The sequence below is a fragment of the Balaenoptera ricei genome, chromosome 12 (genome assembly GCF_028023285.1).
Source record: "Balaenoptera ricei isolate mBalRic1 chromosome 12, mBalRic1.hap2, whole genome shotgun sequence".
Lineage (NCBI taxonomy): Eukaryota > Metazoa > Chordata > Mammalia > Artiodactyla > Balaenopteridae > Balaenoptera > Balaenoptera ricei.
Genome location: NC_082650.1, coordinates 32,731,484 through 32,750,886, shown reverse-complemented (window position 1 = coordinate 32,750,886; position 19,403 = coordinate 32,731,484). Strand labels below are relative to the sequence as shown.

The 19,403-nt window shown below is 38.1% G+C and overlaps 1 protein-coding gene across 4 annotated transcripts in view; it reads left to right on the top strand.

Annotated features, from left to right (window-relative positions):
* TMEM200A (transmembrane protein 200A) overlaps nt 1–19,403 on the top strand; it is a 72,443-nt gene that overhangs the window by 39,887 nt on the left and 13,153 nt on the right. Inside the window, exon 1 of one of the 4 annotated variants that reach the window (XM_059941236.1) lies at nt 12,187–12,273. The exons of the other annotated variants lie outside the window; for them this stretch is intronic. The gene's annotated coding sequence lies outside the window, so the exon portion shown is untranslated. Of the gene's footprint in view, nt 1–12,186; nt 12,274–19,403 lie in introns of those variants that run through there. 4 annotated transcript variants of the gene reach the window in all.

The following is a 19,403-nucleotide window of genomic DNA, read 5'->3' as shown; positions in this document are numbered from 1 at the left end:
TCACTGTTTGCAGATGACATGATACTATACACAGAGCATCCTAAAGATGCCACCAGAAAACTACTAGAGCTAATCAATGAATTTGGTAAAGTAGCAGGATACAAAATTAATGCACAGAAATCTCTTGCATTTCTATACACTAATGATGAAAAATCTGAAAGTGAAATTAAGGAAACACTCCCATTTACCATTGCAACAAAAACAATAAAATACCTAGGAATAAACCTACTTAGGGAGACAAAAGACCTGTATGCAGAAAACTGTAAGACACTGATGAAAGAAATTAAAGATGATACAAACAGAGGGAGAGATATACCATGTTCTTGGATTGGAAGAATCAACATTGTGAAAATGACTATACTACCCAAAGCAATCTACAGCTTCAATGCGATCCCTATCAAACTACCACTGCCATTTTTCACAGAACTAGAACAGAAAATTTCACAATTTGTATGGAAACACAAAAGACCCTGAATAGCTAAAGCAATCTTGAGACAGAAAAACGGAGCTGGAGGAATCAGGCTCCCTGATTTCAGACTATACTACAAAGCTACAGTAATGAAGACAGTATGGTACTGGCACAAAAACAGAAATATAGATCAGTGGAACAGGATAGAAAACCCAGAGATAAACCCACGCACTTATGGTCACCTTATTTTTGATAAAGGAGGCAAGAATGTACAATGGAGAAAAGACAGCTTCTTCAATAAGTGGTGCTGGGAGAACTGGACAGCTACATCTAACAGAATGAAATTAGAACACTCCCTAACACCATACACAAAAATAAAGTCAAAATGGATTAAAGACCTAAATGTAAGGCCAGACACTATAAAATTCTTAGAGGAAAACATAGGCAGAACACTCTATGACATAAATCACAGCAAGATTATTTTTGACCCACCTCCTAGAGAAGTGGAAATAAAAACAAAAATAAACAAATGGGACCTAATGAAACTTCAAAGCTTTTGCACAGCAAAGGAAGCCATAAACAAGACGAAAAGACAACCCTCAGAATGGGAGAAAATATTTGCAAATGAAGCAACTGACAAAGGATTAATCTCCAAAATTTACAAGCAGCTCATGCAGCTCGATATCAAAAAGACAAACAACCCAATCCAAAAATGGGCAGAAGACCTGAATAGACATTTCTCAAAGAAGATATACAGATTGCCAACAAACACATGAAAGAATGCTCAACACCATTAATCATTAGAGAAATGCAAATCAAAACTACAATGAGTTATCACCTCATACCAGTCAGAATGGCCATCATCAAAAAATCTACAAAAAATAAATGCTGGAGAGGGTGTGGAGAAAAGGGAACCCTCTTGCACTGTTGGTGGGAATGTAAATTGATACAGCCACTATGGAGAACAGTATGGAGGTTCCTTAAAAAACTAAAAATCGAACCACCATATGACCCAGCAATCCCACTACTGGGCATATACCCTGAGAAAACCATAATTCAAAAGGAGTCATGTACCACAATGTTCTTTGCAGCTCTATTTACAGTAGCTAGGACATGGAAGCAACCTAAGTGTCCATCGACAGATGAATAGATAAAGAAGATGTGGCACATATATACAATGGAATATTACTCAACCATAAAAAGAAACAAAATTGAATTATTTGTAGTGAGGTGGATGGACCTAGAGTCTGTCATACAGAGTGAAGTAAGTCAGAATGAGAAAAACAAATACCGTATGCTAACACATATATATGGAATCTAAAAAAAAAAAAGTCATGAAGAACCTAGGGGCAGGATGGGAATAAAGACACAGACCTACTAGAGAATGGACTTGAGGACATGGGGAGGGTGAAGGGTAAGCTGAGACAAAGTGAAAGAGTGGTATGGACATATATACACTACCAAATGTAAAACCGATAGCTAGTGAGAAGCAGCCGCATAGCACAGGGAGATCAGCTCGGTGCTTTGTGACCACGTGGGATAGGGGTGGTGGGAGGGCGGGAGACGCAAGCGGGAAGAGATATGGGGATATATGTATATGTATAGCTGATTCACTTTGTCATAAAGCAGAAACTCACACACCATTGTAACCAATTATACTCCAATAAAGATGTTTAAAAAAAAAAAGAATAAGTTATTAGTGATGTCACAGGTCTAGGGAAACCACAGTGGATTGTAGACTTGGCTACTATTGGGAGGCTGCCTTTTTCAAGTGGAATTTTTGGAAAACTCAATATGGCATCTCACATTGACACTCGAGATTTGTTTCAAACCAGTAATTGACTATGTTGGCATGAGTGGATGGGGCACTAAGTCAAATCAATGCCATTTTGGGAAGTATTTTTTTTAAATCTCATGCTTACAGAAATTTTGCAAGTATAGTACAAAGAACATTTTTTCCTAAGCCACTTGAAAATAACTTATTGGCATGATACCTTCACCTATAATATAACCATCAAATTCAAAACATTCACATTGGTACATTACTACCATCTAATTTTCTGACCCTATTCAAGTTTTGCCAGTTATCTCTATAACGTAAAGGATCTAGTCCAGAATCATGTGTTGGATTCAGTGGTCATGTCTCTTTAGTCTCCTTCCATCTGGAATGTTTCTTTAGTCTTTGCTAGACTTTCATGATCTTGAAAGGCCAGTTATTGTAAGATGTCTCTCACTGTGGGTTTGTCTGATGCTTCTTTGTTGTTAGATTCAGGTTTAGTGGGAATATCACAGAAGTGTTGTTGAGGTGGAAAATCACTTCTCCTTTACTGTCTTTAGTTCAGTGTTTGGAGGCCTTTGAATTAAACTGACAAAAGACAGATTAGCGAGAGGAAAGAAAAACAGATTTAATGCACGTATGCACGGGAGTTCTCAAAGAAATGTGACTCAAAGAGGCAGTTAGGATTTGGGGCTTACATACCATCTTAATAGAGAATGGGAGGGCCAGAGGGATACTTCTGGGAGAGCAAATAACTTCTTAGAAGGGAAGTGGAGAGAAAGGGCACTTAAGGAAAAACAAATGACATTTTGGAAAGATAAATGGGCCTTAGGAGAATGGATAGGATATGTAATAGTTTTGTGACAGTATCTGTTTGGCTGTAGTGCCAACTTCTCTTTCTGAAAGAGAAGATTGGAGTTGTTGCCAGGGATGGGATTTATGACAATTGAATTTTTTGAGTTCTTTTGAGAAGCTCTGCTTTTAGGCAGATAAGGGATTTCAGGAACTCAAATGGCTTTAGCTTAAAATAATTTTTATGCCACAGTGGCTTATTCTGGATCCCTTCATGGCACTGTATTGTGTCATTTGGTGTGTGATTTCAGTTCATCTCATGATAATGATGTTCACTTTGATCCCTTGATAAAGGGGTATGTGCCACTGTAAAGTTTCACATTGTTTTCCATTTTTAGTTAATAAGTATTTTGTGAGGGATACTTTGAATTTATGCCAGTACCTTTCAAGTTACACATATGTGAGTTTATATTATTGTGGTCTCATGGTTTAATGGGTTACAATCTGTTACTATCATTTATTTTGATGCTCAGTTATCCCTTATTTGGCCAGTGGGAGCTTATTCAAGCTGGCTTTTATGTTGACACACCCGCATTAATGTTTGAGCATTTCCTTGTTTTTTGGGAGGCACATGTTGCTCCAAGATCATCTTATACTTTCCCTGCTTTAGCTCTGAAATTAGCCATTTCTCCCAGAAGCCCTGAATCTTTTTAGTGGAGAATGGTCTTTAGAAACCAAGATCTGGATGATAGGTGTGCTCATTGCTCTCGGGGTGTTGCTGCTTCTCACAGACCCTCTCAGTAGGTACACAATCTCTCATCACTGCTGCTCCCAACCCACCCCTTGGGGACTCCCTCCTCATTGTCAGTGCTCTGATTCCCTGCACTAGGCTACTGTGCAATAGCACTCCTTCCTCATGCTGCCCAGGTCTCAACACCCACGTCAGGCCACCTTATCCCCTCCCCCAGGGAGTCCTAGCTCACCTTGCTCAGGCTCTGATGCCCTGTGCTGGGCCACAGTCCCAGGTAGAAATGCTCCGTGCTTTGCTTGGGCTCTGAAACTCTGTGGCTAGACACCTCCCAGCCCACAACCCCATGCCCTGCTGTGGGGATGCCTTCTTTCCTCCAATCAGATTTTGACACCCTGGTTGGAGCTGCCACCCCTCTGAGTGTACATCGTCCTCATCCTAGCCAGACTTTGACACCCCACTCTCTGTCATCATGACTCCTCTACTCCTGTGTGGATTTCGGCCTTCCTCAGCTCCACCACGTGGCTTCAGGAAGGAATTGTTCATGTAGGGGAATAGAGCTCAATGCCATTTTTAAGTGTGGATTTAGAAGTTACCTAACAATTTACCAAAGATCTGTGGTCCTATTTTTTCACCAAGATTCTGGAACATATAATTGAAGAGAAATGATTTCTTGAGACTCCTCGTGTCATTTTTTTTTAAGATTTATTTTTAATGTGAAAATACATATTTTAGTAAGGCAAAGGTTTGATGTTTGATTCTGCATTCAATGAGAAACTACCATATATTTATAGCATATCTTCTCCAAAATATACATGTGCATTAATTACTTAGGAGTAAGTTGTCTTCAGAGGATTTTGTGTCCAAAATCCATGATGAAAATTTCAGAATCCAAGTACCAGCAGTTCCTCATTTACATTCCATCAGGTCTGTACTTTTAAATCAGACAAAAGGTCTAAGGTACTTTCTGTTCTACAAATGGGATGTATACTAAGGACCCTGAGTTTATATTTCCAGCCCAGATCTTGACCCTAGAACTACCTTCAAACTCCCTCTGTTTTGGACTACCCTTTAGTCTCAATTGTGCTAAAACTTTGCCATCGAGATGGCTATGAGATATAAAATGCAGATGTCAAGTAGGCATCCCCTATGCTTCATGCTCCTATAGCCAGTGCCTATGTGACATCTCCATTTTGATGTGTCACGGGCATCTCAAACTCAGCATGCCCACACCTGAACTCTTGAATCCTGATACTGCCCTCCACAGCACAAATCTTCTTCTTCTTCTTCTTCCCGGTCTCAGTAAATGGCACAACCATCCCCTCCCCCCCGCCCCCACAAAGCCCCAGCCAGAGATCTGGAAATGTTCTTGGCTCTTCTCCTTTATCCTTTATGTAGAATGGATCAGTGTATTCTGTGGTCTGTTCTGTTCTTTTCAGCACTTCCTGTCTCAAGCCTAGTCCAACCCACCGACATCTCTCGCCTGGTCTACCTCTTACTCCATTCTTGCCACCTTATGATTCATTATCCTCACAGCTGCCAAAGTGATGTCTGCATATTGGATCATGTTACTAACCTACTTAAACACACTTAACAAATTCCACAATTCTTATATACACCTGCATGACTAGCCCCCTATTCACCTCTGTAGCCTCACCTTGTGCTATTCACCCCCAAGCCCTTGGCCTTCTTTCTGTTCCTGGAACATATCAAACATTTTGCTACCTTAGAACTTTTGAATATCATCTGTCTAAAATATCATTAACTTCCCTATTCCAAATAGAACCTTTGAATCTTTACACTAGAGCCAAATGCTTACTGATGAATGTGATTTGGGGACTAATCTCTGTGCTCTTACATATTATTTATTTTGTACTTGAAGGAGAATCTCAGTGGCAATTAGTATGAAATAATTGTTAAACTTAATTTACTATTAAGAAAACAACAAGAAAGAGTCTGCTTCCAACTGCTTCCAAAATAAAAATCTTAATAAAAATCAATGTAATTATGACATTTAAAATGTGAAAAAAAGGCACAATGTCTATAAAATATTCTGTATATGAAACACTTTTAAACCCTGGAAGAAAAGGGAATTCAATGTATTATTGTTACCAAATTATTACTAGTTTAATTTTCACATGACTCATTTCAGTAAAGATGGTGATTTTTATTAATGGTGTTTGTAAATATTATAATTCCTTATGTGTACGTTGCACAGTCCAGTGTACAAGAATGTGTGCATGTATTGTTTTTCTTGAATTCCAACCTCTTGAGCACAGAGAAGTGACTTGTAGCATCACTTGGCCAAGTCCAGTTCTCTAGACTTCATCTTCATTCAAGAAATGTTATCTGAGAGTATATTGTGTGTCAAGTGCTATGCTAGGAATTTATGAACAAAAATGTTCTCTTAGAGCTACTCCAAAAATGGAGTAGATGCATAATAAACAAGTCAGCCAGCAAATGCATACATGTGGTTGGAGAGTTATTTTTCCTTGCTCATACACACTGTTTTTCTGAAGCCAGGAATGTACTGAACTTCCAAACCAATCTTTGGATTTTAAATACAAAGGAAGGGAAGAGTCAGAGACCCTTTTGGCATTATTAACGCATAGGAGGTAAATCATTTTACGGCATTATGAAAGATTTTATTGTTTTGTAAATTATTTGGGGGCAGTATAAAAGGTTTTATTTTTTTATAGATAATCTATCCTTGAGAGCTAAAAGCCCATCCCTACCGCACCACTCAGAATAGAATTCAGTGGAATGTAAGGGCTTGCAAATTTAGCCTCTGAAGTAGTAGGAGCAAGGGGAAGAGAGTCAAGGAGTTAGAGACAGTGGGGGATGTAAAGAACAGAGGTCTAGCCCAAAGCGGGAGGGATTTTTTTCTCCTTCCAAGTGCATGATAAGGTGCCAAGTCAGGAGGATAAGCAGAAGAGAGTAATTCCCCCTGCACCCTGTAGAGACGACAAGATGAAATTGGAAGCTGAAGAGATGAACCACTTAGGATGTGCTTCTCGATTCTGTGTGCTTGACTTACCAACAGCAAGCTTCATTATTAATGAATTGTATCATTACTTGGTGAAGAAGTTAGCTCTTTATAATTTAAAGAAAACTACATGTCAGTAGTTAGAAAAAAGAGAACCAAAATCTTCATAACGTAATAGACCCTTAACTTTTGAAAGGACACTGGGACTCCTTTGAACACCATTTTTATAGTTTACTAAATAATTACAATAAATGTGTCACCCCTTTCCTGCTCATGAGATCTATTTCTCTCTACTGAAGTGTCATTAGATGCCTCCTTTCCTGCGGCCCACAAGACAATTTTTAGAGGGTGTCTGAGCTTGTGCCCTTATTTAAAAGAAAACTGCAATCTGATGTGTAAATGAGTTACTGTGCTATATATGTGTAAGGAAGTGTTATAGTATTTATAAGCATCATTAGTGAAAATTTATCGTCTTTATTGAAACAAGTCATTTGGAAATTAAACTAGAAATAATTTGGTAACAATAGTACATTGAATTCCCTTTTCTTCCAAGACTTCAAACTGTTTCATATACTGAATATTTTATAGACATTGCTACTTTTTTTCTTTTTGCATTTTAAATGTCATAATTACATTGATTTTTATTAAGACATTTATTTTGGAATCAGGCTACTTGGGGTTGTTGTTTTCTTAATAGTAAATTAAGTTTAACAATTATTCCATACTAATTGCTACTGAGATTCTTTTTCAAGTTATAAAATAAATAATACTGTAAGAGAACATAAATTAGTTCCAAAATCACATTCATCATGTAGTATTTGACTAGTGTAAAGATTCAAAGATTCTATGTCACTAAGAAAAACAACATTATTATGATTCATAGTCATTAAGCCTCATGCTTGTTTTATCGATGGATTAAATTTTCAACTTTTGATTTGTGTGTGTGTGTGTGTGTGTGTGTGTGTGTGTGTATACATATCGTCAGTTAACAGTAAGTCTCTAGGAATGTAAGATCCAATAACATGTTCAAAGCTAAAATTTCCCCTCCAACAGCTTCTCTCTATTTGTTCCTTATTTTTCTAAAAGGTGCCATTATCCACATCCAATTGCTCAAGCCAGCAACTAGGCATCATCTTGACAAGTTTCTCTCCTTTATCTCCCACATCTACTCTAATGCCAGGATCTATGTATTCTGCCTTCTAAACTGCCTTCTCAGTTCTGTCCACTCATTGATCCCATAGCCACCACCTTCGTTCAAGTTACCATCGTCTCTTACCTGGATTGCCGCAGGGCTTCTTAACTAGTCTTCCGAGATCATTTGTACCTCCTTTGCATATGGCAGCAAGAGTCTTATAATTTGATCCTAGATTTGATCCTAGTCTCTCTCTGCATAAAGCCCATTCATCATGTCTCCTAAGATAAAGTTCAAAGCCCTTAATATGATCTATGAAACCTCATGTGATCTTGCCCCTACTACCTTTTCACTCACCGCCTTGCCTGAGCCACATTGTTTCTGTTCATTTCTTTGAGAACCGGCTACTCAACCATTTCAGAGTCCTGGAACCTGCTGTTCTTCCCTCCCTTCTCTACACCGTCTCAGTGTAAAGTCACTTCCTCATACTTCTCAGACTGAGATAGGTCACCTTGATATTCACTTCCATGTCATCCTACATTTTCCCTTCTTAACACGTCACCTTGATATTCACTTCCATGTCATCCTACATTTTCCCTTCTTAACACATGTAACTCAGAATTATTTATTCAAAGTCTATCTTTCCCACTCAACAGGTAGATCCAAGGAGGTGAGGATCAAGTTTGAGTTGTTCATCATTTTATCCTTTTTGACATTATACTTACTTTTGACATTATGACAGAGTTCAAAAAACCCAAATAATTAAAAATTGAACACAAGTGGGTAGTGCTTTTTAAAAATTTGTTTGAAAGTATCATCAACAGTCGTGTTTACTCAGGTTCAAATTGACTTGGCAATGTATGGGTACATATGGAAAGAATCTTCCAGGTGAAGAAATTTCAATATATTGGTAAGCCCTGAACAAGTGGCCTCTTTATGAGAATGTATGTGGAATGTAAAATCTAGAAGAGACTTATTTTCTTGTAGTCATGCTGCATGTATCTAAACACATAAAAGAGGATCCAGTATACTAACTTTACACTCACTGGAAATTTGCAGACAGATTAAGAGCAGCAAAACAGGAAGTAGACACACATCCCAAAAGTCAAAAAACAAGTCAAATAGATGTCATAAAGCCCAAAGTGTATGTGTCCTCAAAGCCTTCACTCCAACTTTGCTTGCTCTTAATTTGCACATAGTATCAATAAATCTATTTGCTTGGCTTTCTCATTTCTAAGGCCAAAGCCCCAAACAAGAACTGGACAGGGAAAGACGGTTGCAGGAACCCACTGTTCCCAATGGCAGTGTCGGCTGACAGCAGGGTCATCTCTCCCTCCTCCAGACTTCGGTGGGACCTTACTTGTGTGACAGCACTAACTATATTTGCCTAGTGGCATGATTATGCTTTCAAAAAGTCATTTCCCATTCTTGATCATAAGCTCTTAAGGGGAAACCTTGACTTTTTACAAGACTTTCAGAGTATCACACAAAACCATGTCATAGTTGATAGTCATAATTAAAATAAAGCAAAACAACTCTGAGCCATCAAGAGAAAATTGAATTATGTTTAATATTGTTTGAGGAGCGTGGAATGAAATATTGTATTTTAGAAATGTTTTCATACCTAATAATGGAAATGAAAAGCTTTTCTTCTAAAAGAACTGAATACAAAGTTATTGCTTCCATTTTTTAGAGCCACTTATAAACCATGGAGTGTCTCAGAGCTGAAGTTTTACTATTTACTACTCCTAATTCTATTGATGTATAGTTTGCAAACCCTTTAAACAATCTAGCTGAGAGCAACCTATGAGGAAGAGAGGGTAAATGTTCTCACTTTACAAATAAAAAACCTGAAGCTATAACATAAATTATTACCTCAAGATTACAGCTATTAAGGACCAGAACTTTTAGTCTTTCTGGATACATTTAGCCATAAAAGCAATGTAGCATTGTGGTAAAATCACAAGCTTTAGTGCCAGAAACATCTAGATTTGTCTTTCCTTTAGTCACATACAAACTGAGTCACAGTGGGCGATATGCTTAATCTCTTTAGATGAGGGCAAACTGAGCAATTATTAGTCATGTGATATATCAGTTTGGCAAAGTATGAACTGGAGCCACAAGGGGGAATCTTTGAGGAATCAGCTAATGAATTCCTTTGGGTTTTGAAGCCAGAGGATCAGGTATTAAACAAAAAGACATTTCCTGGTGACACCAGCCCTCTGTGTTTTAGTAAGGTATTTTTCAGTCCATCTGACTCTCAGCTTCTCTGGTATAACATTGGAATAACAGTAGTACCTATCTGTATCAGTCAGAATAGGTTATGTGCAGTAACGAAGAGTCCCCAAATCTCAATGATTTAAAACAAGATGTATTTCTTACTCACTCATGTCTGTTGTGGGTTGCCCAGTAGCTCTTTCACATCATCCTTATATGAGAACCTGGGATGATTGTCTTTTTATTATCTGGAAGGTTGTCATTATGGCATTATGATCATTATGGCAAGGGGAAGGGATCACAGCAAATCACACACAGGCTCTTAAAGGTTTTTGCCAGGAAAGGACATACATCTCTTCACTCACATTTGACAGACCAAGGTAAGCCACCTCTCTTGCCTAACTTCATGGGGTTGGGAAAATGAAAACCAACAGTGGGCCTGTGAGCCTGGAAAGAGAACTGAAATATTGATGAACAGCCCTAATGATCACCACTTGGCCCTAGTAGGATTGCCAGGAGGGTTAATTTAGTGAATGTAAAACACTAAGCTTAATGCCTGGTACCTTACAAGAACTAAGTAAATGTTAGGGATTGTTATGACTTACATTGGTTACAAACTTTATTCATAATGATGATTTGAACCTTATATCAGCTTGTTACATGTAGTGTGTCTTAGGAAAATAGAATTTTTGAAATAGAGCCTGTGTCTGGAAGAAAAATAGAGCTGCATGACTTCCTAACCTTGCATGAGGGAAATGCCTCAGTGTGCTACACAGACACAGCATCAGGACTCAGCTGACTTAGATGTAACAGTAGTCAGTTATTCTTTTCTGTCCAGATGGGAAATTTTTATTTATAAACTGCTAAATAACAAAGAGGATTGGAATTATACATTTCATGTTATAGAGCCAAGTTCATTATTTTTGAGTGTCCAACCCTGTTTCTGCACATTCCTTTGCACTGTGTTAAGCTGCAAAACCCTGCTTATGGTTCCTAGATTCTTCCAGGTTGATGGTAAGCAAGTCACACTATAGTCAAAGCCATTTAGGCAAAAATAGGTCCCCTTGGTTTTTAGAGTCCTTTTTTGTCTTCCTTTTTCCTTGGGAGGAGACATTTCTCTTGCCTTATTTTTTCACTCTTTTCCGCTAAACAGGAAAGAATCGGTCATTGGGTCATTGTGATGGATGGTTGATTGATTACATTTTACCACAAATGACTTTATGTGTTAGTTGGCACTTTGATCTTAAATGTGTTATTCTGGCCTGTGAGCTTCTCTACAGTGAAGACCCTGTCATCCTTTAGCCTTGGGTTCCCAATGCCCAGAAGCATCTGGAACTTAGTTGGTCTTCATTAACCGTGAATGAAGAACAGAACGACAGTGCAACAAAGGTACAGTCCCCAGTTAAAGGAATTTCAGGCATAAAGAGAGAACAAGGGGACATTTTCTCAGTGCAGGGACCCCGTGCAATCCTATGCTAATTATCTTTTTCCTTTCTCTTCATTTCTTTCATCCTCATGGCCGGAAGTGACCACTGGGGAAGCAAGGAGGGGTCTCCCAGATCCTACAGCACTGCTGGCCATTGTTGCCTCGAGCCATATTTCTCTAATAACATCATTCCCTTCCCCACCTCCTTCCATCCCTGAAAAAGCGTCCTGTTTTAGAAGAATACAGTCAGCCGTCCCCTCCCCACTGTTGCATCGGAGTAAAGACTGGGTCTGTTAAGGAAATTCCTCCATCTCAGTGGCTCTCAAACTTCAGTAACATCGGCATCACCTAGAGGGCTTGTGAAAACAGATTGCTGAGCCCATCCCCAGGGTTACTGATGCAGTAGGTGGCAGAGGGCCCATGAATTTGCATTTCTAACAAGCTCATGGGTTATACCAATGCTTTGTTACTTTGAGCGGCACTACTCCATCTGAACTCTTCCGGTGCTCCTTCCAGAAGGAGCCCAAATTTTCCAGTGCTAGTTTCTTTCTAGGTACTGGTTTTGCTTTGTTTTTCATGTTGCTTTTGAACTGGTGGGATGTTCCTAATTATTTATCTTTCTGATATCATAATACTTGTCTTCTCTTTTATGTGTCTACCCAAATGTTGTTTTGATTGTTACGGATTATGAATTCCTACGCATGGGAGCTGTCTCATCCCAGAAGACCTTGTAGAGAGAGAAAGCTGAGGGAGTTGCCTGCCCAGCGCTTATGAAGGCTGTATTTGGTCAGTAAAGGGATGGTTTCCTTGTAGCAAACATTTGGAGCCTTTAACCAACTATTTAAGAAATTCATGAGTTTTTTTTTTTTTTTTTTTATTATACTCCTGGTATCTAGCTAGTTAGCTGGTCAGCCTTTTTGAAATCATTAAAAAGGAATTACTTCAGCTATATTAGTAGGAGATAAAATTAATGTGTCTGCAGTTTTGCACAAGGAGATTTATCATTTAGTTGACTGCTTCAAGCTTTAATTTCATGGTATTAGCTCTTAAGTTGATCTTGATGTAACAACAGAGTAATTTGACTTTTGAGAATAAAGACACACGTGAGCCTGAAGAAATGAAAGTCCAGATTTTAAGCGATTTTCTGTTTGGGATGTTTATTAATAGATGAGCAAACTAGAAATTACATTAGTTAGACCATAAAATCAGCTCTTTTCCAAATGGCTTATCTGGGTATTTTCTTTATGTATATCTTTTCTCTGTGTATATCTCTAGTTACAACAGGGGCATTTGTGTAGCTCAATCAGTACACTATAAGCAGCTGTGTACATTTTGGTGTCTGTTCTCCAGCCGTGTGTGTTTGTGTGTGTGTGTGTGTGTGTAAAATATAAATTTTCAAATAAATGAGATTGCTACTACATTGTTCTTTTTATATTCAATTAGCATATTTATTGAACATTTCTTCCTGTCATTAAATGATTTTCTACATTTGTAAAACTGACTACATGGTATTCCTTTATTTGAATGTATCATAATTAGTTGATCAAATCATTGTGTTAATGTAATTGAAAGGAAAAAAAATCATGTTGTCAAATTACCCTCTGGAAAGAGAGAAAAAGCTTTTGTATAAACACTAAAAAATAAAAGCTAACAAATAAAAGCCTTTTGCTGACATTTCCTTAGTTTATACTTCTCATCTGATACTTCAGGTGAAAAGTGGAATCTTTAAGCTGATTGGGTTTTAAAATATTATCTATAAGTTTAGGGTAATAGGAGTCAGTTTTACATATCCTTAGTTTTGGAGCTAGATGGTCAAATCTGTAGCGATAAAAAGATAAAATACCAAAACTTATGCCTCAAAGTAATAAGATATATAAGAAGCTAAATAGATTAAGTGTTGCCATCAAGCAACAAGTGTTACTTGCTTTTGGGGATAGTTGATCTTTCTTTTATCTGTGTATTGGGTGATGTGGTATTTGGGTATTTGTGGTATTTGGTTTTGTTTTTGGTTTTTTGGTTTTGTTATTTTTGAGGAACTTGATTACTTCCCACATACTATCTTGATAATTTTTATGTAAGTGATTCTTATAAAGGTTAGAAGCTGAACTCATTTTGTCATCACCAACAATTGCAAGTTATTGAGAGCGTGGCACCATGCCGTGCAATTCAGAGATGCATATGATTTCTTTCTTTAAATAATGTATTTTTTCTTTAAATGACACGTTTGCTTTTTCTTTAAATAATGTATTTTTCCTCACTACATCCTAAATTCACGATCGTAAACTCTTCTTTCTCCCCCTCATCTCCTTGTTTTCTCTCAACATTTCCAATTATGCCTCCTTCCCCTAATCCTATTTCTGTTAACAAGCAATATGATTGAAGGAGAAATCACATGATTTTAAGCTAAACAGATCTGGACTTGAAATCTTGCTCTTCTACTTCCTGGCTGTGTGGTGTTGAGCAAATTACTTACCCTATCTGAGCCTCAGTGAAATGGTACAGCTTTTCCTCTCTCACAGACTTTTTCTGAAGATTAAATACGATAATATGTATTTTCCTAAAAAAAAAATCAGAGCTCAATAAACACTACTACCTTTCTCATTTTTAATTTTTTATTCTTTTCTCAATTTACATCCTCTCCCCCAAAGTCTCCAGATAAATCATTTGAACTTCTTGGCAGTTCTCTTGGAAGAGATTCAGGATAAAACTTTTTCCCTTCTTTCTGGGATTCATTAGTATTAAAAAGTCACCACTTAACTAACATCTCCTTCCATCTCAGTAAGTCTGTAGACCTTAGTTTTGTCAACTTTGTTCCATTTAAATCTGAATGAATCCTAAAATGACTTTTTAAGCAGGACACAGTCCTCAACTATTTTATGAGAAGGGATTACTATCTGAGATCACAGGTCCAGCAGAGGAGCTATGATGGTGACTAGTGTCTCCATCAAGCAAGGCTTAAGGATTTTACCACTGAATTCTGCGTTCTGCTTGGGAATTGCTGACAGAAAGTGACACTACTTGGGTCTAAATCTCCAATCAGTCTGACTTCATGCAGGTCCACTTGTGGCTTATCTTCCTTCTGTTTTCTCTGCTGGAAATTCCCCTCTGCCTCTCTGCTTTCCCTCCTCCCTTCTTTTAAGACATCTTAAGGGTCACCTTCTTAATGAAACCTCTCCTGCTCATTCCCTCCCCCACCCCAAGGTCATTATCTCCTTTTGACCTTCCCTGTGCCCCATGAATACTTCCATCATTGTGCCTAGAACACTTCTTAGTACTTGCTTGTCCCCCTGCTCTAGGCGCTCAGCCCAATAAGAGCACAGAGGATGTCAGATTCACTTCGGAGCTTTGGACATAGTCGGTGTTCAACTGAAGAATTAGGACTGTTATTTGATTACTTAATTACTTGATTTCATTATCTTATGCAGATTTTAGGAAGAAAGGATAGTTCTCTTTATCATTCAAAAAGTAATACAAAAATAATCCAGACTCCCTATAAATATATGGTTTAAAGCAAAGGATATTGAAGCCTGAATAAGCTGACTGATTACTTCAATTCTCTATACCATTTTCATTTTGAAAACACAGCCAGTTCTTCAGAAGGTAATGTCATGGCTACAGAAATTGTATAGTCAGAACTGGAGTTGGAAATCTTGTAAGACAGTTACTTACGTACAAATTGCATGTCTTCTTGAACTCTTAGCTCATTGGTATGAAGGGGATGTTGATAACTACTTTTCATAGTTATTGTGAGGATTTAATGAGCCAATATGAGAAGAAGCCAACAAATGTTTGGTTAAACTCCAAAAGGATACAAATAAAATCTGTGGTACAGCATGTAACTACAGCCAATCAAAAAAAAAAAAAATAGGAGTACAGAAGCAAAAATTTACTGCTATAACCCTACTAGTATTTGATTTTGATGGAAAAAAATCAAGATTGAAGGCATTTTAAAACTCAGATTGAAGTCATGTGAATTTATAGGAAAGCTCACCCTTGGCATAAACTCATCTTAAATTAGCCCCAGGCTTGTTAATGCCTTGAAGAAAAGTTCAATGTAAATATACCTTCTTTAGGTTCAGATTAAGCAGAGAAAAGGCACGTATGAAGTAATCCTTGAGTGCAAGGGTGGTCTCCTTCCTGCCACCCCACCCAGCTCCTGCCATAAGGCCCTGCCCAGACAGACCCTCACACTGGGATGACTCATGAGTCTCTGTAGACACTGGGCTGTGCTGCACACAAAGGATGAAACAGGGTAAATGGAGGGGACAGAACAGAGATTTCACTGCAGAGCATGAAAATTAAATAAAATTCAGTCTTGCTCCGTCATCTTTACGAGGAGATGAATATAAATCAGGTTAAGTGGAAGACCCCTTTCCGGAGCCCCAACCCAGTTTCCCTCTCATAATGAAGCTGAAGATCTCTGTCCAGCCTTGGTGGCTGCATGCTTTATGAGAATAATAATTTTGAAGTTGCCAGATAATCTCCATAAGAAACTCATTTGCATAATTGAATCAAAGTTGGAAGGTGAGAGTAACCAAAGGCTCTCAGCAAGGACTGAGCTCTGGGGGAAGAAATCAAGCCACACCCCCTCTGAAAGCCAGAAGGGAGTTGTGTGAATAGGTCAGGATGGCCCAGGCACAGAGAAAGCTGATCAATCCTGATAAAAGATTTGCTTTACAATATACAGCATTATCCTTGAGCATGTTCTAGATTATAAATTGTTTAAAGGCAGATACCAATTCTTAATTCATGCCTTATGTTGCCTTGCACCCAGTAAATGCAAGTGTTGCCCAGGTAGGTAAGAATTGTTTTCTGTGCTTCAAGATTATGATGTACCATAAGTAAATCTTTCGTTCCTGAATTTCTGGTTTACTCTGGTTAGTGATTTTCGCCATTTCGTATTTTTTTCAAATTCTGCATTTTTGCCTCAAAGGCTACATTACACCTGTTTTTAAATTAGCAAGTCCACAGAATTACCCAAATGTCTATCGGGTTGGTCTACTTTTTATCTTATTTGACAAGTTACAGCATCCTTTTTTTTGCTCTGTATTTAATTAGAGTCCCAAAATGGAAATGAAATAAAAGCAGTGCACGCTCCTTGCAAAAACGTGAATAATTTGGATATGTAGAAAGTGAGCGTTCTGTTAGGTATCCCCCGCAATCCCACTCTTCAAACATAAGCACCGTTAACAGTGAGGTTGCCTCCTGCGTTATTTCAGTGAATATTCAAACACGTCTGTATGTTTGACATCAACAGGCCTGGACTCTTATTTCTGTTGTAAAATCTCAAAAATATGATGTGAAAAATTTTCTTTATTGGTCTATATCAATCATTTTTGATATCTGCGTAATATTCTATTATACAGAAGCAGCACAATCTTCCGTTGATGAACCTTTAAGTTATTTCCAAGCTGTTGCCATTACTGTAGCACTGAATGCATGATTTTATGTGTACTTCGGCAAGTCTTTCTAAAGGATGTCTTCATAGAAGTGAAATGGGGGGGCGTGGCAAGGGGAATGGACAGTTAAACTTTGGAAAGTCATTCCCAAATTAACCTCAAAAAAGTACCAATTTGTCCTCTCATTGCCAGCTTATTAGAGTTTATTTTCTTACACTTCACCAATAAGGGGCATAATCAATCCCTCTTTTTTTCATTTTTGTCAATTAATAAGTAAAGTTATAACTTTACTTTTGATATTGCTTTCATTTGCATTTCTTTGCTTGCTACTGAGTTGCCCTTTTCATTTGTTAACTGGACATTTGTATTTTTTTCTTCTGTGAATTGACTATTAATGTCTTTTGTCCATTTTTCTCTTGGATTGCTATCTCTCACAGGAAATGACCAATGAAGCAAACCATTCTAAAGTATAACTGATATTTGAAGCTAAAAATATCTCAAGCATGATCCCCAAATACCCTACCCTTGTAGAAAGTCGTAATGTGCCTGTATAATGTTTTTAGAAACACGGTTTTATCCCCCGTTGATGTTAGGTTAGGTCTCTCTTGAACCATTTTTACTGCTAAGCATTCTTTCCAGTCTTTTTCATATTCCTGACATTTCATACAGTCTATCATTCTTCTCAACTTTTCCCTTTTAGCTAATATATTTAGAGTCAGGATTTGTAGAAGATTCAGTCATCCCAGCAACCCCAGGAGGACAATTCCTCTCCTTATATAAATGCTCTTTAAAAGAAGAGATGAAAAGAAGTAAGGACCTTTAAGGAAATATACAGGAGTTGTTCACTTTCAGATAGTTAATGTTTGCACTAATAATCCATAATTTTCTCCCCCAATATGTTTCTCCATCTTGTCCTCCACTTTTCCCACCTTTCCCTCTTCCTTCTTTTCTGCCCTTTGCCCATTTTCTCTGTCTTCCTCTCCCTCAGCAGCTCTGAATCAGTTAATTTTGTCTCCTGGAATTCTAGGTAAAAACTCTCAGTTAAAACAGGCACTGATTGGTACTTTTTCAGGGGTGAAACAGTAGGCATTCCCATTCAATAGGAGCGAGGCAAGGATGTCCACGTCATTCCTGTTGTGTACTTGCTTACATTTGCTCTCTGGGTAGTGGGGGATAGTTAGATAATAGCAATTGTAGGTTTAAAATTGGGAAAGGGGAGGCCAAAATATATCTGGATGACATAATTATATTTCTAGAACTAAGAGAATGAACTGAAAAGTTTTTTATTTAAGTGAGCGAGTTCAGTAAAGTAGCTTAGTACTAAATTAATGTACAAAAATCAGTAGCCTTCCTACATCCAAATAACAATCACTTGAAGATAGAAATGATACTGACAGAAAACACACCAATGTGCAATAGAAACCCAGTGACAAAATACCCAAGAAATAAAAAGTAATAGGGCTTCCCTGGTGGCGCAGTGGTTGAGAGTCTGCCTGCCAACGCGGGGGACACAGGTTCGGGCCCTGGTCTGGGAAGATCCCACATGCCGCGGAGCGACTGGGCCCGGGAGCCACAATTACTGAGCCTGCGCGTCTGGAGCCTGTGCTCCGCAACAGGAGAGGCTGCGATAATGAGAGGCCCGCGCACCGTGATGAAGAGTGGCCCCCACTTGCCGCAACTAGAGAAAGCCCTCGCACAGAAACGAAGACCCAACACAGCCGTAAATAAATAAATAAATAAATAAATAAATAAAAATTGTATTAAAAAAAAAAAAGTAACAAAAATTAAGAAAGATCTATGTTTAAAAAAGATATAACATAAAATAAAACTTTTCAGATAAAATGCTGCTGTGGTATAACAATGCCAAGTTTCCCTATATTTATGTAGAAATTTAGCACGATCCCAATAAAAATACTAACTGGGCTTCCCTGGTGGCGCAGTGGTTGAGAATATGCCTGCCAATGCAGGGGACACGGGTTCGAGCCCTGGTCTGGGAGGATCCCACATGCCGCGGAGCAACTAGGCCCGTGAGCCACAACTACTGAGCCTGCGCATCTGGAGCTTGTGCTCCGCAACAAGAGAGGCCGTGACAGTGAGAGGCCTGCGCACCGCGATGAAGAGTGGCCCCCACTTGCCCCAACTAGAGAAAGCCCACGCACAGAAACGAAGACCCAACACAGCCAAAAATAAATAAATAAATAAATAATTTAAAAAATATGATGAATAATACTCCCTGTTAAATGTGGTTACCTTTTAAAAAAAAAAAATACTAACTGGATTTTTAAAAATCAAATTCTAAAGTTCGTAGGCACATAAAATGTGTAACAATAGACAAGAAACTTTTGGCAAAGGAGAATGAGAATGGACTAATCTTATCAGATATTCAAATATGTATTTTAATACAAATGGTAATTAAATCAGTTTGGTTCTGGCAAACTAATAGACTGATTATTGGAACAGAATGGTAAGTCTTTTTTTTTTTTAATTTAATTTTATTTATTTTTTTATACAGCAGGT